At 38.7% G+C, this 25,442-nt stretch overlaps 1 protein-coding gene and 1 pseudogene across 2 annotated transcripts in view; both read right to left on the bottom strand.

Moving 5' to 3' along the window:
* Window positions 1-25,442, bottom strand: part of PDGFD (platelet derived growth factor D) — a 279,429-nt gene that overhangs the window by 197,742 nt on the left and 56,245 nt on the right. The window lies entirely within an intron of this gene.
* On the bottom strand, window positions 12,328-12,419 carry LOC129554971 (U6 spliceosomal RNA; annotated as a pseudogene).

Raw genomic sequence — 25,442 nt, 5'->3', positions numbered from 1 at the left:
TCTTCTCCATGTTGTTGATACCTCAGTTAGAGATAAACATGGCAGAGTCAGACCAAAGGATGTTAACTCTAGGCAAACATATCACTCAAGTAGGGTAATAATACTCACTTTTTACAGATACTCATCTTGCTCAATTCCCCTAGAGGATACTATATAAACAAAATTATTTTATTGAAGTAAAAACTGAGGTATATATATTTAGACCCAGATATAAACAGAGATGCCTCAGTATCATTAACAGATAATTAGAGTGTTCCTTGAGTGCCAAGGAATGTTCCTATAACAGATTCCAAGTCATGGGAGAGGTATTATCTAAATCCTTCAAGAATAAATTATAAACACAAAGTTAGAATGGTAGACTTCATCTTATAATGCAGTGACCATCATTTAGTTGGGAGAAAGACAGACAGAAAGAGAGAAAGCAATTTTCTTTTTGCATCTCAACTATTAAGGTTCTTTTTTCCATTTGTCTTTTCAACATACCTCAAATCTAACACATGGTATTAGAAAACAAAATCTATTCCTAGATTATCAGATTATGACCACACAGAATCCAAAGGCAAATCCATTTACCCACAGATTACTATTTGCTCACCATCACTTCCACATCTTTTCCTGAACAACGATTCAGTACAGTCTTTGGTTCAGTATGTCCAGGGACAATTTTTTAAATATTTTATCCCCAACACAAACTTTGATTCCATTTGGGTGTTTGGCTAATGACTTGGTGTTATGCTTCAAGGAGGTAAATTATTAGTTACCTGTTAAAAAGAGACCTACACAGCTTTTATTTGGAATAAAAGGCAGGGAGGCCTGGGCTACTTAATAATTAAATTATACGATGGGGCTTCTTACATATTCCCTGGTTCAGTCAGACTGAAGAAATTATTCTCTGAAAATGTTGTATAGCTTTTCACACATTACTCTTGAAAAAAAGTGAAACCTTATTTATCCACCTAAAGGAAACTGAAGCTTCACATTATTTGTGAAGACATCTCTTTCTTCCACAGAATTAGTCAGTTGTTTTCTTTTTTCTGTGCTTCCCTCACATTGTGCTAACAACTGCCTCTTGGCTATATTCAAATAAGCAAGTGAGTAGACTGAGTTCCTTTACGGCAAAGCCTGTGTCTAGTTTACTTCTGAGCTACTTGCAGCTCGTGCAAACACTTGTGCATGGTGGGTGCTCAGTTTGCCTTCTCACATATACGTACACTCATGCATGCTAAGTCACTTCAGTTGTGTCCAACTCTTTGCGACCCTATGGACTGAAGCCCGCCAGGCTCCCCTGTCCATGGGGTTCTCCAGGAAAGAATACTGGAGTCAGTTGCCATGCCCTTCTCCAGGGCATCTTCTTGACCCAGGAACTGAACCCATGTCTCTTACATCTCCTGCTCTGGCAGGTGCATTCTTGTGCACACATGTACACAGGCAATTTTACAAATGTATAGCTACATTTCATTAAATAATAATGTGTATTCTGTCCTACTGAAAGTCCTCCAAAGGTGAGTGTTATATAAACCACAACACAATGCAGGTCAATTTCACTTATTTGTTTACTGCTTAACAATTACTTCCAAGTACTAGATTCATTTTTTCATATTTAAAACCTCCATCATCTAGAATAACACAAAGTGTAAATGCATGGACACATAGATATATCACATAAAAGATTTCTGAAATTTAAGGGATATCATGTTTTTTAAATGACATTCCAACTGAAAACTCTTGAGTTTGAACCCTTTTTCTGGATACTATCAATATAACTTGTTATTCAGGGTTGCCTGAATAACAGATGCCTTCTCTCTGGGAGAAGGGAAGGCAGACTGCTCCAACAAAGCGGCAACTGTTGGAAGCACTCACAGGGAACAGTGACAGAGAATGTTTAGATTTTCTTGGATGAACAACTGAGTCAGCCACATCGTCATTGAGGAAGAGTGAGGCTATGTGATATCAGAGCAGCCAGATCACTCTCTCAGACAGGAAAGCACTCCTAGTACTCACTGATGCAAGAGTCCTCCCTCTATATCGAGGAAAGTGCTTAAAGTGCAACTGCCCATTAGCTACATCACATTCAAAGCATAAGCATCAAAGCAGAATAAAGAGCTATAGGGAAAAACATCCATTGAGAAGAGACACAAAAGAATTAGTTACCTCTATCTTTGAGTGTGCATGCTCAGTTGTGTCCAACTCTTTGAAACCCCATGAACTGTATTTAAGGAAATCCAAAAGCTAACACTGGAGAGTAAAAAAATATGCATCCCCAAGTCATAAACTGGGAATCCAAGACTGTCTTCAAACATGAAGTAGGTGATAGACTTTGGAGTCACTGAGAGTATTTCATGAAAGATGAGGTTTTGAACAGGACCCTGAAATATAGGAACAATGTGAATAGGTGATAAAAAATGAGCTTGAGCATCAAGAAATTAATTTACAATGGATTTGGAACCCCAAGGACTAGAAAAAGAAGAGTCAAAAGAACGTCTTCTCTCTTCTGAGCTTGATTCAGAGGGATTCAGAGCTTGAATCCCTAGGAGGCAGCCTTTGCACTGTCAAAGCTAAAATAATTGAAAGCAACACTGTTAAGCAATGGTTAAGAGACGACCACAGCATTCTTGACTTTCCTGTTGGCTCAGATGGTAAAGAATCCACCTGCAATGAAGGAGACCTGGGTTTGATCCCTGGGTTGGGAAGATCCCCTGGATAAGGGAATGACAATCCACTCCAGTTTTCTTTCCTGGAGAATCCCAAGGACAGAGGAACCTGGTGGGCTACAGTCCATGAGGTTGCAAAGAGTTGGACATGACTGAGACACACACACACACACAGCATTCTAAGTGCAGGAGATTATGCCTTTTTCTAAGCAGTTTTGAGTTGGAAATCCCGTTTATACAAAGTAAAAATTCAATTGCAAGAATAAAATAAAAATCACATAGAACTTTAGTCATAGCAGCTCAGAATTTAGAGTTTACAAAGTGCTACTGCAAGAATCACATCAATTGATCCTCACCAATCCTCATGGAAAAAACCTTTGTAGAAGTAAGTCTTGGCAAGGTGAAGACACATGTCTGTGACTGGCCAACCAATGACAGCACTGAGACTTGAAATTGTATTTACTTCCTACCAGAAGACGCGGGTTTCTTAACTTTAAGAATTTACCAAAGAATGCTTTAATAAAAGCCTCCCTGATATTTTGATGCATAATCTAGCTGTTACAACAAAATTAATACAAATTATCAGTAACATACTTATCATAGCAAAGGACACAGAACTAGTACAGATTCTCTTTGAGTCATCCACTCTCTAGATACAGAGATTTAAGAGTCAGTTTCCCTGCCTGAGATTCAGACAATAGAGAGTAGAACATCTTAATACAAATCTCTGCCCCAAATTAGTTAAGATCAATATTGACAAGCTACTAATGTTTCTATCAATCCAAACTATAATTTTAGATTGATTGCAGTGTCATCTCTTCTTCAAAAGACAGTGTGGAAGGTAGAAAAGAAAAAGACATCTTAAATATTTCCTCTCTTTTTTCCCCTCAAAACATTTGGAACCATATGTGGAACCATTCCAACCAAATTTGGAACCATTACGACACCAGCAGTAACAAGTTATGAATCTTACAAAAATTGATTTTTCCATTTTCACAGTTGGGTTTGTGGTTTCAAATTTTCCAATTAAAATTCAACATTAGTTAAATAACTTTTAGTACTCAGTCAGTGCCTTTCCCTTCTTAAAAAAGGATATACATAGTATATCATATATATATATATATATACATACATACATATACACACAGTATTAAACTTTGAATTCAACTATGAATTCCTTTTAAGACATAGGTATAGCAGAACAAACCGTTGTGGAAAATTTTGCTTTAATTGAAAAGAAAAAACCCATAGCACTATTTTTAAGACATAATGTTTCAAGAACATTTTCCTGCAATGGACAAAGACATCTAAATGGAATAAACTACTCTTGCTGCTTGTGTCACATTTCTGAGGCAGGCCCACGGCTAAGCCAGCACCTTCCTCCAACTGCCTGGAATGTGCACTTTATTGATCTGCTGGGTCTCACCCAGGAACTGTGCCTGTGGAAGTTGCAGCAGTCACTGTGACCATGACGGAGCTTATATTAAGGCTTTAAAACAGATGTAGTAACTTGGCCCGTGACTAGTCTCTCAGAAACCCCTTGGGCAAAACAGCGGGTCTAATGTCAAAATCCTAAAGCTTTCCCTAGGGCCTCTAAGCCAGCTGAAACAGTGTAATTTCCACAGATATAGAGCTGATGCCTCAGGTGTGGAAAGAAAGGAGCACTGTAAATTAAAATACTCTCTGACAGTCTTCAGCCAAAATCAGGCTTGCTTATATGTGTTTAAGCATAGCGTAGAAATAGTTTTATAAGTGGTTTTTCAGTTAAACATATTTAAAAATTAAAATCATGTTAATTGCTTTTCCCTTCTTAAGAAAGGATATACATAGTATATAAATATATGTATATATATACAGTATTAAACTATAGATTCTATGAATTCCTTTCAAGACATAGATACCATAACATCCTTAATTGATATCTAAAGGAGAGACATGTCCTCCATTCCATACATTTCCAAATTCAGCCCTTCTCTATTTTTACATGACCCAGATAGAGCTAGTCACAGGAAACACTTAGCCCAGTGTCACTGAGCTTACAGGCTCTAGGGTATGTATCCTAAGCTGATTCACATTTGATTCACTGCCAAAACAACACTCAGGGAGATGGTACTGTACACTTGCTGGAGGTAGGCTACCAGGTTGTCTTAAATGAGTCAGTTTTCACAGCTGCTGAAAGGGTCCCAAGATTGCCCTTGAAAGATAAGTAAGCTAAGACTTACTCCTTAGGAGTTATGTTTTATGCACTTTAGAATAAAGCCTATGCTGCTTATATAAAACAAGATGACAATCACCATTATATAATTAATGGCTTCATAATTTTGATTTTGACTTGTTCTAAAATCTATACCCCGTTGCAAAAATGATCTAATATTTTGAGACTTGTAGGTGCAACAGACTGTGAGAAATGAATAAGCTGTCAGAAATAACTACAGTCATATCTGTCAGGATGGAAGCAAATCTGGCCGGCAGTAAAGGAGAGGCTGACTTATATAAGCATCCCCAGCAACTATCAAACAAACCTTACATGTGATGTTTTTCCATATATTTTCTACACAACATCCCACATAAGCATCACATCAGCCCAGTGAAGGAAGAATGACTATTGCTAATTTAGGGATGAAAAAAGATACAGCTTAGAGAAAAACAGGGGTCACCGTTAGTAAGATTAAGCCAAGGCTCAGACAGCAAGGTGATGTTCCCAAGATCACACAGCTGATACATGACAGCACCAGAATTTGAATCCCTAGAAGTCTGACTCAAAGGCAGAGTTTTCATCAATATCATGTGGCTTCCCAGTGGGTTCTGTAGCTTCTTCATGTGTCTAAACTATTCACCAACTATTCAGTAACTATGGTTACTGTTTACCAGGCAATAGCTAGGTGTTTTGGGTATACCAACTCATTGAATTCATAGAACGAACCTTGTGAGAAAGGAGATTTTATAACTTGCATTTTACAAAAGAGAAAAGTACCTGTGCTCATAGCCAGCAGAGCCCTGGGGATGGTGCACTTTCCTGAACCACTAAGTACAAAAACAGCAAAACAGACGTCAAACTTATTATTTTCACCATTTTAAAATCAGTTAGAATGACAAGCCATAAATAATAGCTTTCCTCACAGATTAGAAAACGTCACTGCTGAAGGACATGCTTTTTATAATTAATACTTACAGCTTTATCATAAGGAAAAATAAAACTAATACCTTTTCTTATAACTAAACATTTCTTCAGAAAAAAACAAAAAAACAAAACGCTAAGTCTAATCTTCCTGAAAGAAAATCATATCACTGGTACATGCATAAGTAATTATTGTAAAAATTTTGAGAAACATAATCCCCTTTTCATAAAAAGTACTTCACTGGTGTTAGCTTTTTCTGACAAGACAAATGTGTTGAATTACTTAAGTAGTAGAAAATCAATACTGGTTATGGTAAAAAACAAAACAAGATCATCTTGGGATTTAAAAAACGTGTCCTGCATTCTCATCCTCTCTCATGTTTTTAAGGTTGACCCAAGGAGAGAATGAGTCACTCCACAGGTGGGCTGAAAACATGCCAGGGCCAACATCTTCCTCTGACATTAAACAGTCGCTTAGAAAAAGCAAATTCAATCTACTACAGAATTGTAAAGTGGATGGAGTTTGTCTCGGTTCCTTTCCCGGCGCATTCTGAGTGACTCTCTTCCCCACTCTGTGGTCGCCCACGTCCCAGGTACAGGCATTCACCTTGCTTTCTGTCAGTTGAAACTTAAATGCTTCTGAGTTTCACAAGCCAGCAGCTCTTCCAGAATTTGATTTTCACTGAGAATTTTGTATGCCTTGCCAGGAACATTTTCCCCAGTGTCAGTGTTTTCAAATGAAGAGCTCTGGAGCCCGAGAGTTCCTCTGGGGCTACCCCAGCAATGCCAAGAAAACTGAAAGGGCAAAACAATGTTCCTCCTCCTCGCCGCGAAACAAAACGTCTCTTCTTTTACCAGCTTTACAAATCAAGATTCTGTGGAGCAGTTCTCAAATGGGTGAAGTGAAGGCTCTTATATGGGTACACTTTTCATAATATTCTCTTAGTAAGCTTGCTTTTTTCTTCCTCAAACCTCCCAGACCCTTTCACCCCTTACCTAATTACATCACCAAATTATAAAATGTTATGGGTCTCCACCCATCTTCTCTTTCTCCTTTCCTAATAAAGTCCAAGCCCTCATGTGCCTCTGACTCTCATTATTTAATTCTCTTTGCAAGGACTTTGCTGTGTGGGTTAACCTCCCTCTTTTCATTCTAACATCTCCCATATTAAAAAAAAAAAAAAACCCTCTTATTCTCACCATCTCCTTCAGCGACTGCCACGTCTCAATTCCTCAACTGATTTTCAGAGAAAAAGAAAACCTTTGAGGAGTTACCTAAGTTCATGTTGTTAGATGTGATTGGACCTGCTTTGATTGCTGGATTCCCAACCTTCCCAGCAGCATTTGGCACGTCAGCCACCCCTATCTTGACGTCATCTTGGTCATTGACTCAGCTCAGCTTCTTGACCACCTGCTCACCTCTCTTGACTTCCCACAGCCATCCTTTAGTAGTGCTTGCTGGCTCTTCTTCCTCTAACCCAGCTCTCAATGTTGGATTCCTTGGTCATCAGTCCTGGCTCCTTCTCTCTCTCTCTCTACATATAGTCTTCTTAGGTTGCCTCACCCACACAACATAATTTCTGTGCCAAGAATGCCAAAATTTATACCTGAGGACCAGGATAACATATCCCCAAACCTACTTGAGATGCAAGCATCTCAGATATACATTTTTCTAAATTGAACTCTTCACCTTCCCCCTCAAAGCAAGTCTTCCTGTTCAGTAAATAGCATGAATCTAATCTTCAGTGCTGACATCTCCCTTCTCTCTCACCTTCCTCATGCAATTGTTTGCCAAATCTCATCCAGTATGTTACCTACACCTATATCCACACATTCTTTTTTTCAGTCTTACTTTCTCCATCTGTACTAGCAAAGCTTCAGCCGTGACATCCTCCTTTACATGCACAAAGGCAATAGTCTCCTGGCTGCTTTCTGCATGCACCTCCCCCCTTCCAAGTCACACTGTTGAGTAACAGTCTTAAAAAGTACATCATGTCACCCTCCTTTTTAAAGTTCGGAAACTCCAATACTTTGGCCACCTCATGCGACGAGTTGACTCACTGGAAAAGACTCTGATGCTGGGAGGGATTGGGCGTGGGAGGAGACGGGGACGACAGAGAATGAGATGGCTGGATGGCATCACCGACTCTATGGACATGAGTTTGAGTGAACTCCGGGAGTTGGTGATGGACAGGGAGGCCTGGCGTGCTGTGATTCATGGGGTCGCAAAGAGTCGGACACGACTGAGCGACTGAACTGAACTGAAAACATTCTACTAAACTGAAAACAAAGTTAGAATTCCTAAACACGCCCACAAAATTTTGCATGATCTCTCTTCCTCTGGGAGTTGGTGATGGACAGGGAGTCTGGCGTGCTGCAGTCCATGGGGCAAAGAGTCAGACATAACTGACTGAACTGAACTGTCTCCTGCCTAGGTTTCTAATTCTCCTGCCAGCTCACAGCACACCAGCCAGATTGGTGCCCTGTCAGTTACTCAAAAGCATCAAGATTATTCCTAGTTAATATTTCTTTTTCTTGTAGATTCTTCTACCTTGAAATATCTTCCCTCTCTTGTTAACCTCACTCACCTCTTCTTACTCTTCAGATCTCAGTTCAAATATTACACCCTCCTATATCTTGTCTGACAACCCACATAACCTCAGTTAATCCCACTACTCTTTTATTTCAGTATATTTATTCATTTTTTGTTTGCTTTTTGTCATCTAACTAAACTACAATCTCCATGATTGCAAGAAGTAGATATTTCTGAAATGTTGTATATCCAGCACCTATGACAGTGCATGCAGGAGGTGATAGAGAATTACATGAAAATTAGGAACAGAAAAGATTTTGACTATTTAAAATAACTCTTCCCACTGCAGTGGCCACCCCCTCAACTCTAATATGGACCCTATAAAAAGGAGGCTGGTGGGAGACTTACAAGCTCCTGTTTTCATTCACAGCAAGACTGCTCCATCCACACCTACAATTCCTATTACAATATCTATTTTTGTCACATCATCACTGACTGCTTGGAGATGAAAAACAAAAAAGGCAAAGAAACTGAGAGGAGGAGAAAGAGAAAAAGATTTAATTTTCATAGTTGAAGCAGATTTGATATGTAAGAAATATTCTCACCATTTTCCTTTAAGATTCTGCCTATAAAAACACATTCCACAGAAAAGCCTATCATCTCTATAATGAACACTTGCACACGCAATCTCCATTACTGGTAATGTTTGCAAAGACCAGATATACAGCTCCAGTCTTTAGAAGGAAGCATCCTACAAACTCTAGTATCAAATTTATCTCCTCATGTATTTAGCACTAGATATGAAATCCTGCTTACTGATATATGAAAAGATAAAAATGTGAGTTAGCTCTATTAGTTCTGAAGCAGATTATTTCACAACCCATACTTTGAAACAATAACTCATTCAACACTCCCCCAGTGGCCTGGAAAAAGTAATACAATCTGCAGATGTGCCTAAGCATTTCCCAAGAGAATTACTAAGGCACTTAAAGAATCTAACATTAGGTTCTAAAACTCCAGTTATTACTGCAGTTAAGTTTTTATAATGGGTACCTTGAAAAATAATTTCAATCTAAAATTACTAATTGAAGTTATAAAATGAGTCACAATTTCAGTTTTCCCTAAGCACTTGCTCAAGAATCTAAATGTTCAATAACTATCTTATTTTTCCTGCAAAAAAAAGATTATATGGTTGTAAAAGAAAAAAAGACAAAAGAAGTTCTCTTATCTATAGCTACTCTAATATGGGTATTGGTCAAAATATTAGGAGTGATAGGAAAACTGCAAATGGAATACACTAAATTTATTGTGTAACTTAAAAGCAAATGGTAATGAATAATAAAAAAATGTGAGTGATGTATTTATTCAACTTGATTTCATCCGAGAATGACAAAGAAACAATGGGTAGGGTTTCCCTGGTGGCTCATTGGTAAAGGATCCCCTGACAATGCAAGAGACACGGGTTTGATCTCTGATCCACGAAGATCCCACATGTCCCAGAGCAACAAAGCCAGAGAGTCACGACTGTTGAGCCTGTGCTCTAGAGCCCAGAACTACTGAGCCCAGGGGCCACAACTTGAAACCTCATGCCCTAGAGCCCATGCTCTGCAACAAGAGGAGCCACTGCAGTGAGAAGTCTGTGCACACAATTAGAGAAGAGACCTCATAGCAACAAAGACCTAGCAAAGCCACAAATAAATAGATGTCAATAAGTCATTTCAGGAAAGATAAAAAAGTAGCCTTTAGAAAAGGAAGAAGCAATGGGAATTACAGTTACTAATGTCTCCAAAATCCATTTACTCATTCAATAAACATTTTCAGACGCTACAAAACACAAGGCACTCAGCTTGGAATGAAACAGGATACATAAAAGGTACATATGCTCTTTCATTCAATACTTATCATCAAGCAGTCATTCAAAAAGCATCTCTTACAAATGTCTTATTCTGTAGAGGATTCTGGGACCACGGATCTGCTGCCTAATTCAAGAGTGGTCAGTATTTAATGACTTGGAAAACAATTCAAGCTATCTTTTGTAACTAGGCACATTAGCATATGGGACTGGTGTCAGATATAATTATGGGAGGAAAAAACCATGGTACAGTTTATCCAATGACTTAAAATCCTCCAAAAGGCATAAAACTCCAGTTATGTTAAGGAGAAGTGATGTGACTAGACAGCCTACAAGGAGATGCACTATATGGTTAGAACTTGAATAATCACAAGGTGATTATTCAAGAAAATTAGAAATACCAAGGGAACATTTCATGCAAAGATGGGCACAATAAAAGACAGAAAAGGACTGCACCTAACAGAAGCAGAAGATATTACAAAAAGGTGTCAAGAATACACAGAAGAACTGTACAAAAAAGATCTTCATGACCCAGATAACCTCATGGCTCTGGTCACTCACCTAGAGCCAGACATCCTGGGATGTGAAGTCAAGCAAGCCTTAGGTACAAACAAAGCTAGTGGAGGTGATAGAATTCCACTTGAGCTATTTCAAGTCCTAAAATATGATGCTGTGAAAGTGCTGCACTCAATATGCCAGCAAATTTAGAAAATTCAGTAGAGGCCACAGGACTGGAAACGTCAGTTTTCATGACAATCCCAAAGAAAGGCAATGCCAAAGAATACTCAAACTACCACACAATTGCACTCATCTCACAAGCTAGCAAAGTAATGCTCAAAATTCTCCAAGCAAGGCTTCAACAGTACGTGAACCAAGAACTTCCAGATGTTCAGGTTGGTTTTAGAAAAGACAGAGGAACCAGAGATCAAATTGCCAACATCCATTGGATCAGTGAAAAAGCAAGAGATTTCCAGAAAACATCTACTTCTGTTTTATTGACTATACCAAAGCCTTTGACAGTGTGGATCACAAAAAAACTGTGGAAAATTCTTCAAGATATGGGAATACCTTAACTGCCTCCTGAGAAATTGGTATGCAGGTCAAGAAGTAACAGAAATGGACATGGAACAATGGACTGATTCCTTATTGGGAAAGGAGGACATCAGGCTGTATATTGTTACCCTGCTTATTTAACTTCTATGCAGAGTACATTATGAGAAACACTGGACTGGATGAAGCACAAGCTGCAATCAAGATTGATGGGAGAAATATCAATAACCTCAGATATGCAGATGACACCACCCTTATGGTAGAAAGTGAAGAGAACTGAGGAGCATCCTGATGAAGGTGAAAAAAGAGAGTGAAAAAGCTGATTTAAAACTCAATATTCAAAAAACAAAGAGCATGGCATCTAGTCCCATCAATTCAGGGCAAATAGATGGGGAAACAAGGGAAATAGTGACAGACTATTTTCTTGGGCTCCAAAATCACTGCAGATGGTGACTGCAGCCATGAAATTAAAAGACAGTCACTCCTCGGAAGAAAGGCTATGACCAACCTAGACAGCGTATTAAAAAGCAGAAACATTACTTTGCCAACAAAGGTCTGTCTAGTCAAAGCTATGGTTTTTCCAGTAGTCATGTAAGAATGTGAGAGTTGGAACAAAAAGAAAACTGAGCACCGAAAAACTGATGCTTTTAAACTGTGGTGTTGGTGGACTGCAAGGAGATCTAACTAGTCCATCCTAAAGGAAATCAGTCATGAATAATCATTGGAAGAACTGATGCTTAGGCTGAAGCTCTAATACTCTGGCCACCAGATGTGAAGAATTGACTCTTTGGAAAAGCCCCTGATACAGGGAAAGATTGAAGGCAGGAGGAGAAAGGGACAGCAGAGGGTGAGATGGTGGGATGGCTTCAGCGACTCTATGGACATGAGTTTGAGCAAGCTCCGGGAGTTGGTGAAGGACAGGGAAGCCTGGAGTGCTATAGTCCATGAAGTTGCAGAGTAGGACACAACTAAGCGACTGAACTGAACTATACAAAAACTTCTCCAAAGAAATGTTCTAAGTCTCTGAGTGCTATGCCTCACTGAAAACAGGTGGTAATGTTCAAAAATACCTTGTAAATCAGTTGCTTGTTACCTCAAACACTGATACCACATGCAAATTTACATATATCTACAAGAAGACTATTTGCGTGTCATTCTTGCGCAGGGGTCTTCTCTGTATCGTTCCAGTTTTAGTATATGTGCTGCTGAAGTCTCTTGAGAAACCTGTATGCAGGTCAGGAAGCAACAGTTAGAACTGGTCATGGAACAACAGACTGGTTTCAAATAGGAAAAGGAGTATGTCAACGTTGTATATTGTCACCCTGCTTAATTAACTTATATGCAGAGTACATCATGAGGAATGCTGGGCTGGAAGAAGCACCAGCTGGAATCAAGATTGCTGGGAGAAATATCAAGAACCTCAGATATGCAGATGATAATACCCTTATGGCAGAAAGTAAAGAGGAACTAAAATCCTCTTGATGAAAGTAAAAGAGGAGAGTGAAAAGTTTGGCTTGAAGCTCAACATTCAGAAAACAAAGATCATGGCATCTGGTCCCATCACTTCATGGGAAATAGATGGGGAAACAGTGTCAGACTTTATTTTTTTGGGCTCCAAAATCACTGCAGATGCTGATTGCAGCCAGGAAATTAAAAGAGGCTTACTTCTTGGAAGGAAAGTTATGACCAACCTAGATAGCATATTAAAAAGCAGATACATTAATTTGCTAACCATGGTCTGTCTAGTCAAGGCTATGGTTTTTCCCGTGGTCATGTATGGATGTGAGAGTTTGACTGTGAAGAAAGCTGATCGCTGAAGCATTGATGCTTTTGAACTGTGGTGCTGGAGAAGACTCTTGAGAGTCCCTTGGACTGCAAGGAGATCCAACCAGTCCATTCTAGAGGAGATCAGTCCTGGGTGTTCATTGGAAGGACTGATGCTAAAGCTGAAACTCCAATACTTTGGCCACCTCATGCGACGAGTTGACTCACAGGAAAAAGAGTCTGATGCTAGGAGGGACTGGGGGCGGGAGGAGACGGGGACGACAGAGGATGAGATGGCTGGATGGCATCACCGACTCGATGGACATGAGTTTGAGTGAACTCCGGGAGTTGGTGATGGACAGGGAGGCCTGGCGTGCTGTGACTCATGGGGTCATAGAGAGTCAGACACGACTGAGCGACTGAACTGAACAAGAAGACTATACAGAAAACTTATTCTTCACCAGTAAGGACTTCTTTCATTCTGTTCATCATAAAAGATAAAATGTAATATCAGTCTACATTTAAGTGAAACAACTTATAAGCCCATTACTGAGTTAAGCATCATTTATACAGTTGACATGCATGCAGAAATTCTGCAGGGAGGGGCTCCATGATCATCATTTTATAAAATGAAGAAACAGAGATGAGGATAGCCTGAGGGTAACTTATCTGAGATCACACAGAATGTTAATAACTGGGCTCGTACTGAACGCAGGTTTCTGACTGGAAGCTTTTGCTCCCCAAGACAGAAGTGCAGCAGGGAGGAGGGAGCGCCAACATGAGGTCCGTAAGTCGTGGTCCTCATTACAGTCCACTGTTCACTACGCTGCGTCTGTTAGCAACTAGTTTTCTCAAATCGCATGAGTCATCTAACAAGTCATCAGTTCAGTTCAGTTCAGTATAGTCGCTCAGTCGTGTCGGACTCTCCGTGACCCCATGAATCATAGGCCCTAATAAAATGCCTGCTGGGTACAGTCACTTCACTTAAACCAAGGAATTAGAGCTGAGAATTAACTATGGGAAAGAGAAAAGTAAACCCTGTCCATTCATCAGTTTTCTCTCAACCCACATAAGACCATTCTTATAAAAGAAAGAAGAGGGGTGTGTCTCCAGTTATGCAAATTGTCTTGTAAATATTTTCATGTTTCTCAAATGCTTATTCAGCTTCACATGTCATTGACATGTGGAGTCATTGATATTCTATATAGAGTTGATGGCTCATATTCAAATGTGCAAGCTTGTAATTTCCAAAATGACATATGAAAATAATGTCACAATAAGGACAAAGGAGAGGGACAGTAAAAAAAAGATGAAATACAACGTACTCACATAAAAGAGTTCTTGGAAATTTTTCTTGGGTCTTGATGGAAAATTCATACTCTTTCAAAGAAAAAGTAAACTTCTAAGTTTGGTATATACAAGTAGATGTTTATAACATCGTGAATTAGGGGAAAAAAATGTAAGTTTGTGAAAAGGCTACAAAGAAGTCCTGAATAGACGCCCGGCTCCGGCGGTGCAGGCGCAGACGCGGGAGACGCCCGGCTCCGGCGGCGCAGGTGCAGACGCGGGAGACGCCCGGCTCCGGCGGCGCAGGCGCAGACGCGGGAGACGCCCGGCTCCGGCGCAACCGACCACGTGCAGAATCGTGGCTGAGATGAGCTACCCCGCGCCCAGGGTTAGGGCGGTGGCCGAGAGTAGCTGTACCACGTCCAGGAGGCGGTGGCTGCTTGGGCACCGGAGGGCCGAGAGGAGCTGATCCACATTCAAAGCAGAAGGGGCGGCCTTGAGGAGATACCCCTCGTCCAAGGTAAGGTACAGCGGCTGCACCTTGCTGGAGCAGCTGGGAAGAGATACTCCACGACCAAGTGGAATATAAGAATCCACTGTTCTGGGGAGGAAGGAACAAGATGGCGGAGGGATAAGACGGCGAGACCACTTTCCCCCCCCCACAAATTCATCAAAAGAACATTTGAACGCAGAGTAAAGTCCACAAAACAACTTCTGAATACTGTCAGAGGACATCAGGCTCCCAGAAAGGCAGCCCATTGTCTTCTAAAGGAGAGAGAAGAAATCCAGCTCCACCCACCAGAACACTGACACGTGCTTCCCTAACCAGGGAACCCGGACAAGTCACCCGTCCAACCCCACACACAGCGAAGAAACGACATAATAAAGAGAACTCCACAAACTGCAAGAAGAGGGAAAGGCCACCCCAAGCAAAGCAATATAAGCAAGATGAAGAGGCAGAGAAATACCCAGCAAGTAAAGAAACAAGATAATTGCCCACCAACACAAACAAAAGAAGAAGATATAGGGAATTTACCTGATAAAGAATTTCAAATTTTGATGGTGAAAATGATTCAAAATCTTGAAAGCAAAATGGAGTTAAATAAGCTGGAGAAAAGGATTGAGAAGATGGAAGAAAGATTTAATAAGGACTTAGAAGAAATAAAAAAGAGTCAATATACAATGAATAATGCAATAGATGAGATCAGAAACACTCTCGAGGGAACAAACAGTAGAATAACAGAGGCAGAAGACAGGATAAGCGAACTAGAAGATAGAATTGTAGAAATAAATGAAACAGAGAGGAAAAAAGAAAAACGAATTAAAAGAAATGAGGACAATATTAGAGACCTCTGGGACAATGTTAAACACTCCAACATTCGAATCATAGGAGTCCCAGAAGAAGAAGACAAAAAGAAAGACCATGAGAGAATACTTGAGGAGATAATAGTTGAAAACTTCCCTAAAATGGGGAAAGAAATAATCACCCAAGTCCAAGAAACCCAGAGTCCCCAACAGGATAAACCCAAGGCGAAATACTCCAAGACACATATTAATCAGATTAACAAAGATCAAACACAAAGAACAAATATTAAAAGCAGCAAGGGAAAAGCAGCAAATAACACATAAGGGGATTCCCATAAGGATAACAGCTGATCTTTCAACAGAAACTCTTCAGGCCAGAAGGGAGTGGCAAGACATACTTAAAGTGATGAAAGAAAATACCCTACAGCCCAGATTACTATATCCAGCAAGGATCTCATTCAAATATGAAGGAGAAATCAAAAGCTTTACAGACAAGCAAAAGCTGAGGGAACTCAGCATCACCAAACCAGCTCTCCAACAAATGCTAAAGGATCTTCTATAGACAGGAAACACAGAAAGAGTGTATAAACTTGAACCCAAAGCAATAAAGAAAATGGCTACGGGATCGTACTTATCAATAATTACCTTAAACGTAAATGGGTTGAAATTTTCAAAAAGGCTAGGAAACAATTCTCATAGTCATCAATAGTTCAGTGTTGAGTTCATGAATAGTTTTTAAAGTTTGGGACAAACTGTAGTATTTGCTATTTGAAGTACTATTTGTAATTGGCATATTACGATGTAACATTGGTCTTCATTTCCAACTTAAAATGCCTAAAAATGCCTAACAGGTTTTTAGATTTGTGAACTTTAGTTGAAATGTATTTTACGATGTTACTAAACCTGCAGAAATATTGAAATATTTCAGAGAACTTATTCACTGTACATTTAATTTATTTTATTTATAAAAGTTATGAACTGTAGAAAGTTTTACTTGTTGGGTCAAATGCTTGTTGCTTCAAATGCTTGTTGCATTTGAAGTGCTAGTTACAAGAAAATCAAATACCTTCAATGTATAAATGCTATTAAGTTTTTAAAGGACTCTGGAGTATAAGTAAGTTTGTTTAAAGAAATTTAGTCTGTTCAACTTGAAAAAAAATAAATAAATAAAATTGGAAAAAAAAATAAAATAAAAGAAAGAAGAATAAAAAATAAATAAATAAAAATTTTAAAAAAGTTAAAAAAAAAAAAGAAGTCCTGAATAACATATGTAGTTGTCAGAAATTCCTGATATAATTTGTTTAAAAAAATGTATAAGGTTTATCAAAGAGTTACTTTAGAAATTTTGTTAAAATATTCACTTAAAAATGACACAGCAACATAGAGATTTTAAAATTACGCATATATTAAAAACATAACAGTTTTTGCTCTGAGAAGAATAAATCCTTGAAAGATAACTTAAGGCATTCAGACAATGTGCCTTAGCAAATTGTGGAATCTCAGACTTTCATGAAGCCCAGTTGTAAACAAGATGAGGTAATTCTGATTTTTTTCTCATGAGCCCACTAATTGATGGCATACACTTACATTTTTCAGCTCTGAAGAATGTCAGCATACAACCAGGAAACACAGCAGAAATACATCATAACACATGCTTTTTTTTTTTTAAGTGACAAAATAACTATCTCTGCATTAGCATAACATTCAAACAGTGTTGGCAGAGATCTCTGTTTCTAAAAATAGGCACAATTTATATTAATAAAGATCATATACTAATAAGACTCCGGGTGAATTACTGGAATTGACATGCATAAGATAAAAATTTCACCCATTCAGTGAATTCAGTTGATATTGATTTCCTAATCCCTGCAAGGCATTTTGCTGTGTGTAGCAGGCAAAATAAAAACTGCTAGTTCGAGGCCTTTCACAAGCTTCACACAGAGAAGCAGAAATGAAAAGAAGTCGTCCTTATTAAATAAGTAATTGTATCTAGAATTCTAAGCCATGCATTTAAATCATTTATTCATTAAAACAAAATTACTGAGCCCTTCACAATCCTTTCCATCACAATGCTCTGGGCAGGTATTTGCTCTTGGCGTTTGAGATGAAACTGAGATATCATGCTGGAACTAGAGACCAGACTGAGATATGAAGCCTAGGAAAGCCTCAAAACATTTGAAGGGCCCAACAACAGCTTGGTGTGTTTTTTATGGGCAAAGAAAATTGTGAACCAAGCCATCCCTGTGCTGTGCACTCAGTACTTCTGCTGTGTCCTATTCTTTGTGTACCAAGCCATCCATACTATGTCTATTTCCCAAGCCCTTACCTGCTACTTCCTAAAATTCACTATAGTTATTTTACAGGTTGCTTCCTGAGGATCAGGCTTCTAATTTAGCATGCATTTATGGATTAGTGGAGGCCAGGAAAGCCGGAAGGCACCCTCTAGCTCATTCCAAGTTGCCAGTGTCTCCCTGGGAAAAGCTTGTACACACATCTGGCACCCCAGCTGTTGTGGCTGCCACTTGAGAAACAGGATGCTGGGTCACCTGGCTCTGCCAACAGGACTTGCATTCAGGAGTTCCATAGGACTGCAGCAAATAAGTAAAAATTTAATGGGCTCGGGAGCATCCTCCTCCCCATATATACACAGCCAGGCTCAGCTCAGAGGGAAGAGACAAAAATGCCCATTTCCCATCTTCTCCCTAGAAGTGGCCTGACTACATACTTTCCTAGCTGCTACCTGACTGTCCAGATCCCAACTAGCCTGAATCTCGATGCTGAGAGGAAACCTCACCTTTGAGACACCAGTGGGTCTTGGCACACTTTGAACTGCTGAGAGCCACTAAGAACAAAAGTCAGCCTAGGTGATCCAAAAGGTTTGAGAAACAAGGAGAAGCACAGGTTGGACTGATTGACATCTGTTTCCCAGACAAAACCACTAGGCCAAGGCAGGAGAGGCACCTGTTTCATCTAACATGCAGAAATAAGCATGGAGAGTTAAGGAAAATGAAGAAACAGAGCCATATATGACAAGGAAAAGAACAAGACAAAACTCCAGACACAGGTCTCAATGAAACAGAGATAATGAATGACCTGATAAAGAGTTTAAGAATAAGTCATAAAGACACTTACAAAGGTCAGGAAAACAATGAACACAGTGAGAAAATTGATAGAAAATACAAGACAGTTACAAACAGAAATCACACAGCTGAAGAATACAATAAATGATTTGAAAAATTCTACCAGGGGACTGAAAGTGGAGTAGATAAAGTGTAAGGAAGGATCAGCAAATTTGAAGACAAGGCAGTAGAATTCATCCAATCAGAGGTGCAAAAGAAAAGAAAAAAAAAAAAAAAAACAATGAAAAGGAGTGAAGATAGCTAAGGAATTTACCAGTACATCATAAAATGGACCAATGTGTGCATTATCATGATCCAAGAAGGAGATGAGAGAGATAAAGGGACAGAAAGCTTATTTGAAAAAAACAATGGCTGAAAATGTTTATAACCAGGGGAAAGAAATAGGCATCTAGAACCAAGAGGCACAGAGAGTTCCAAAAAAGAAGACTCCAAAGAGACCCATGCCAAGACACAGTTTAATTAAAATGTCAAAAGTTGAAGACAAGGAGAGAAACTTAAAAGGAGTAAAAGAAAAGCAACTTGTTATATACAAGGGAGCTCTCATAAGATTAACAGTAGATCTTTCTTTTCAAAACGATTCGAGTATAACAAGTATTATGGAGGCTGTGGGAAAAAAGGGTCCCTTGTGCACTGTTGGCAGGAAGGCAGATTGGTAGTCACTGCGGAGAACACCATGGAGCCTCTTCAAAACGTTAAAAACGAGAATGATCATATGATCTAGGAATCTCACTTATATAGCGAAAGGAAAACAAACAGGATTTTGAAGAGATATCTGCCCTTCCAAGATCAATGAAGCATTAACCACAATAAGCAAGACATGGAAACAACCTAAATGTTTCCTGAATATACATATACACATACACACACATATATATAAAGATACATAAATATGTATACATATGCATATATATGTATACTAAAAATGTAAGATATATATATACATACATGTGAAAGTGAAAGTCACTCAGCGGTGTTTGACCCTTTGTGACCTCATGGTTTATACAGTCCATGGAATTCTCCAGTCCAGAACATGGGAGTGGGTAGCCTTTCCTTTCTCCAGGGGATCTTCCCAACCCAGGGATCCAACCCAGGTCTCATGCATTGCAGATGGATTTTTTACCAGCCATAAGGGAAGCCCAAAAATACTGGAGTGGGTAGCCTATCCCTTCACCAGTGTATCTTCCTGACCCAGGAATTGAACCAAGGTCTCCTGCATTGCAGGTGGATTCTTTGCCAACTGAGCTATCAGGGAAGCACATACACACACACACACACACACACACAAACCATGAGAAATACGGAAACTCTGCCATTTGTGACAACATGTATGGACCTTGAGGGCATTATGCTAAAAAAAGTCAATCTGAGAGAGACAAATACTGTATGAAATCACTTATGTGTGGAATCTAAAGAAGTCAGACTCAGGGTGAAAGAATGGTGGTTACCAGGGGCTGGGAGGCGGGGTAGAGGACATGGCAGATGTTGGTCTGAGGATAAAAACTTTCATCTCTAAATGAATAAATTGTGGGCATCAAATGTATAGGATGGTGATCGCAGTTAATAACACTCTATTATATAACTGAAAGTAATTCTTAAATGTTCTTACCACAAAAAATAAATAGTAATTAGGTGACATGATGGTGATGTTAGCTATGTTCCACAGTGCTAATGATCTGGCAATATGTAAGCATATAAATCAATATTGACACCTTAAATCTCCATGATGTTATTTTCAATTACACCACAACAAATATGGAAAGAAAAATAAACTAAAATGTACATAAGTGATGTTGTAATGGCAGCATCGATGAGGTTAACTGTGTGGTCTATTTGTATTTTTGTTTCCCTTATCAATGGTAAGAAGATTATGAAAGTTTTAGGAAAGATTCCAGGGATAACTAGAAACTCAGGATAAGATATTTTGAAAACAACTGGAATGGAAGAAGGTATAAAGGCAAAATAAATCCTCTTTAACTATTACGTACATCACAAAAAATGCTTTATTTTATCCTAGTATAAACAGTTTCAACTTAAGAAATATATTCCTTCTGTTTATTGAGTGAAACTCTATGGGAGGAAAATGTTTAGCAGTTATTATTTAGGAGTAGAAAAATTCTAAGTACCTATTCATATAACAGTAACAATGACTATAACCGTACGCACAGCATAATTCCTAATACACTCAATGTTTATTTCCTACCTTTCTCCTTAAAATTCTCATGCAGGAGAAACTAAAATTTTACACAGAAACATTAGTAACAAATCCATTCTAGAAGCTCTGTATATTAATTACTTTTCCATGAACAATTAGACCCCATTCTCTACAAATCTAGGTTCTGGATAACTTAGGCAATAATCTACTGAAAGAAACTAATAAGGTTCGGGGAAAAGTCAAGAAATACTGATGATGATAAGAAAAAGGATAATTTTAGACATATGCTCATTTTACAGTTTAGATAAATTATCCATTTCATAGGGAAGCAGGATAAATAATAAATGACTTCATAAAATGAAGAATTCACAATAAGTAGGAATTATAAAATTAAGTATGGTATGCAAGGGTAAAACATCTCACATATTTATACATCTATTATTACCACATCTAAGTCTTCTCCTGCTTGAACATCTGGAAGTTCACGGTTCACATACTGCTGAAGCCTGGCTTGGAGAATTTTGAGCATGACTTTACAAGCGTGTGAGATGAATGCAATTGTGTGGTAGTTTCAGCATTCTTTGGCATTGCCTTTCTTTGGGATTGGAATGAAGACTGACCTTTTCTAGTCCTGTGGCCACTGCTGAGTTTTCCACATCTGCTGGCATATTGAGTGCAGCACTTTCACAGCATCATCTTTCAGGATTTGAAATAGCTCCACTGGAATTCCATCACCTCCACTAGCTTTGTTCATAGTGATTCTTTTTAAGGCCCACTTGACTTCACATTCCAAGATGTCTGTCTCTAGGTGAGTGATCACGCCATAGTGATCATCTTGGTCATGAAGATCTTTTTTGTAGTTCTTCTGTGTATTCTTGCCACCTCTTCTTAGTATCTTCTGCTTCTGTTAGGTCCATACCATTTCTGTCTTTTATCGATTCCATCTTTGCATGAAATATTCCCTTGGAATCTCTAATTTTCTTGAAGAGGTCTCTTGTTTTTCCTATTCTGTTGTTTTCCTCTGTTTCTTTGCATTGATCGCTGAGGAAGGTTTTCTTATCTCTCCTTGCTATTCTTTGGAACTTTGCATTCAGATGCTTATATCTTTCCTTTTCTCCTTTGCTTTTCTCTTCTCTTCTTTTCACAGCTATTTGTAAGGCCTCCTCAGACAGCCATTTCGCTTTTTTGCATTTCTTTTCCATGGGGATGGTCTTGGTCCCTGTCTCCTGTACAATGTCAAGAACCTCCGTCCAGAGTTCATCAGGCACTCTATCTATCAGATCTAGTCCCGTAAATCTATTTCTTACTTCCACTGTATAATCATAAGGGATTTGATTTAGGTCACATCTGAATGGTCTAGTGTTTTTCCCTACTTTCTTCAATTTAAGTCTGAATTTGGCAATAAGGAGTTCATGATCTGAGCCACAGTCTTGTTTTTGCTAACTGTATAGAGCTTTCCCATTATTGGCTGCAAAGAATATAATCAGTCTGATTTCGGTATTGACCATCTGGTGAAGAATTGATGCTTTTGAACTGTGGTGCTGGAGAAGACTCTTGAGAGTCCCTTGGACTGCAAAGAGATCCAACCAGTCCATTCTGAAGGAGATCAATCCTGGGTGTTCATTGGAAGGACTGATGCTAAAGCTGAAACTCCAATCCTTTGGCCACCTCATGCGAAGAGTTGACTCACTGGAAAAGATTCTGATGCTGGGAAGGATTGGGGGCGGGAGGAGAAGGGGACAACAGAGAATGAGATGGCTGGATGGCATCACCGACTCGATGAACATGAGTTTGGGTGGACTCTGGGTGTTGGTGATGGACAGGGAGGCCAGGTGTGCTGTGATTCATGGGGTCATAAAGAGTCGGTCACGACTGAGCAACTGAACTGAACTGAACTGACTGAAGTCTTCTCCAAAAAGTATCTTGTAATCTGTTATAACTTGCTACAGAAAAATACACTTCCATAAATTTCAAGTCTTCGGACTAATGCTTTTATTGCTAAAATGCTAATTACATTTGAATCTCAAATAAGAACTTATACTCTTTTTCAAACAGTCTTTGCCATTTGCATAATGGCTGTCATTTCATAAAATTATAAATGTAAAGATATTTATTATACTTCCTAATTAATTCAATTAATGAAAAAATATAAAGCAGGATTATAATTAGAAGGATAAGAACCAATTATGAGACTTAAAAAATTAAGAATAAGACCTATACCCGAAAGAGGCCCTGTTTAGTTGAAATGTTTGGCCAGTATTGACTTAGTCTGTCAGTAGGGGCAAGTTACCAAAATTAATTTCACAAGGGAGAGTATCTATACCAAAGGTTACATAACTTTCCCAGACTTATTTTTCAATCATTAAAAGAAAACTGACTGTGCATTTCCTTTTTGCTTGACATTATAATACAATGAGTACCGGGGATGCAGGCCACGCCCAAGACAAAGCTCCTAACCACATAAAGCTTATGCTCCACTGAAGGAGACAGATAATGAATCTGTAGACCAGTGAGAGAATACAGAGAGGGATACAGAATAAGAGGGTGGAGAGTAAAGAGTGATTGCACAAAAATTGGTTAAGAAAGTGGTGGTTGGGCAAGACCTGTCTAAGAAAGTACTAAAATCTGTAAGTAAAAAAATAATATGCAACCTTACAGATCAGTCAACTAAACCACTGTCTGACTTAATTTAAACAGATTTTATACAACTTTACTTTTGCCAATATAGAAAAAAATATATCTTACAGGATTAGGCCTACTAATGATACATACCAAGAATCACATTAATGTGAGGAGTTGCTAAAGTCCACAGAATAAGACTAAAATTTTACAAATCAAGGAACATACCACAGATTTAAGAATAAAATATGAACATAATCTAATTAATGCAGGATCCAATCAATTAATATAAGTTTCATTAGGGTAGACATTTTTGTCTGTGTGGTTCACTGCTATGTCTCAAATGCTTAGAGTTGTACCTGGCAAATAATAGGTCCTTGATAAATACTTGTTGAATAACAAAATAAGCAAAAAATTTGACCTTTTATGTATTCCAATACTAAGGAAGGGTAAAGCAAAAAAACAAAAAACAAAATCCCAAGAAACCATTTCTTTCATTGTGTAGCATACAGGCCAGTCAGGAGAAGCAGTAACTATTTATAAAACATGGCAGAAAGAAGTAAGGATGGTTCTTCAAGCATGGGGAAGAGAATAAGCAAAAGGGAGGAACAAAATGCATTTACTCAATTCTAACAGTGAAAATCAAGAATGACTTCAAAATGGAGATAGCTCTTAAGTAATCTGGAAAAAATTTTGGAAGGCATTGTGGGAAGGACAAAAGGTATGATAAAAACCCTTTCCTTGACCAAACAATCTTTTCTTTACCAAGTATTAGTATACCAAATAGAACAAGAATTTAAAAACACAGAGAGGAATTTTCTTGTAGACACAAGGAGCTCAAACCCAGTGATCCGTGACAACCCAGAGGGGTGGGGCGGGGTGGGATGTGGGGGGAGGTTCAAGTGGCAGGGGACATACGTATACCTATGGCTGATTCATGCTGATGAATGGCAGAAACCAACACAATATTATAAAGCAACTATCCTCCAAATAAAAATAAATACATTTTTAAAAAGGCACAGAGAAAAGAATTAGCAAGGCCTATTTAGGGAGGAACAAGTAGTCAGCTACAATTGCATGAATTTCATATGTGAGGAGGAGGGAGCATGCTATGGAGGTCTCTGGGTAATCTGAGGTTGAGATCCAGAGAACTCTAAACCTGAGTTGTTTCTTAAGAAGTTTGACAAGAGCAAGTTCTCAATTCAAAGTGGCATCAAATACATATTGAACACTGGCATCTCACAGACTGTATTTCAGAGCACAGCAACTTTAACAGAAGCAAACTAGAGGAGGACAGGTGCATACTTCACCTAAAAAGAGCCCATCTATTTTGTGTTAAAGGCACAACACAGTCTAGAAAACTTCTAAGTGGTTAACTTCACATCTTGCTCCCATCTAAAGGTTTCAAAAATATCATACCCTGAGACCGACAAATGTTCCCATGACTTTTCCATGTTCCACAGTACCCTTCCACCAATGAAAACAAAAAACGCCAAATACTCTAAGTGACACCATCAAACTTGGGAAAGTCTGTCTCCTAGGATTAAAAATTTCAGCAAAGTAGTTACTTCCTTACACATATTATCAACGGATGAAAGTAGGAACATTTAAAAATAATGATGAAAGCTCTATCAATCCAGAGGGGAAATACCTATTCAGAAATGATGGAACATTTTCTTTTTCTGGGCTCATCTTCCTTAGCAGTGAAAAGTAAGAACTACTCTTGATGTTCCCTCAGCTATGTAAGCCACCAGTTCTGTGAAGTCTCCTTCCAATGGCTAAATGAAAGCTCTAATCCATTCCTTCTGCTCTAAATAGAAATCTTGGTACATCATTTTTTTTCCCATTTTCCTTCATATTTTTAGAATTTCTAATGCTTAATAACTTTAGCCAAATGACAAATAAGTAGGAATCTGCAAAATGACCAATTTCAAATCAAACCTAGCTACAATAAAATTAATGAAAAACAAA

The sequence above is a fragment of the Moschus berezovskii genome, chromosome 14 (genome assembly GCF_049115385.1).
Source record: "Moschus berezovskii isolate FMDL1 chromosome 14, NW_MosBer_1.0, whole genome shotgun sequence".
NCBI classification, from domain to species: domain Eukaryota; kingdom Metazoa; phylum Chordata; class Mammalia; order Artiodactyla; family Moschidae; genus Moschus; species Moschus berezovskii.
The sequence above is the reverse complement of the archived record's forward strand: the minus strand, read 5'-3'. Positions and strand labels throughout refer to the sequence as shown.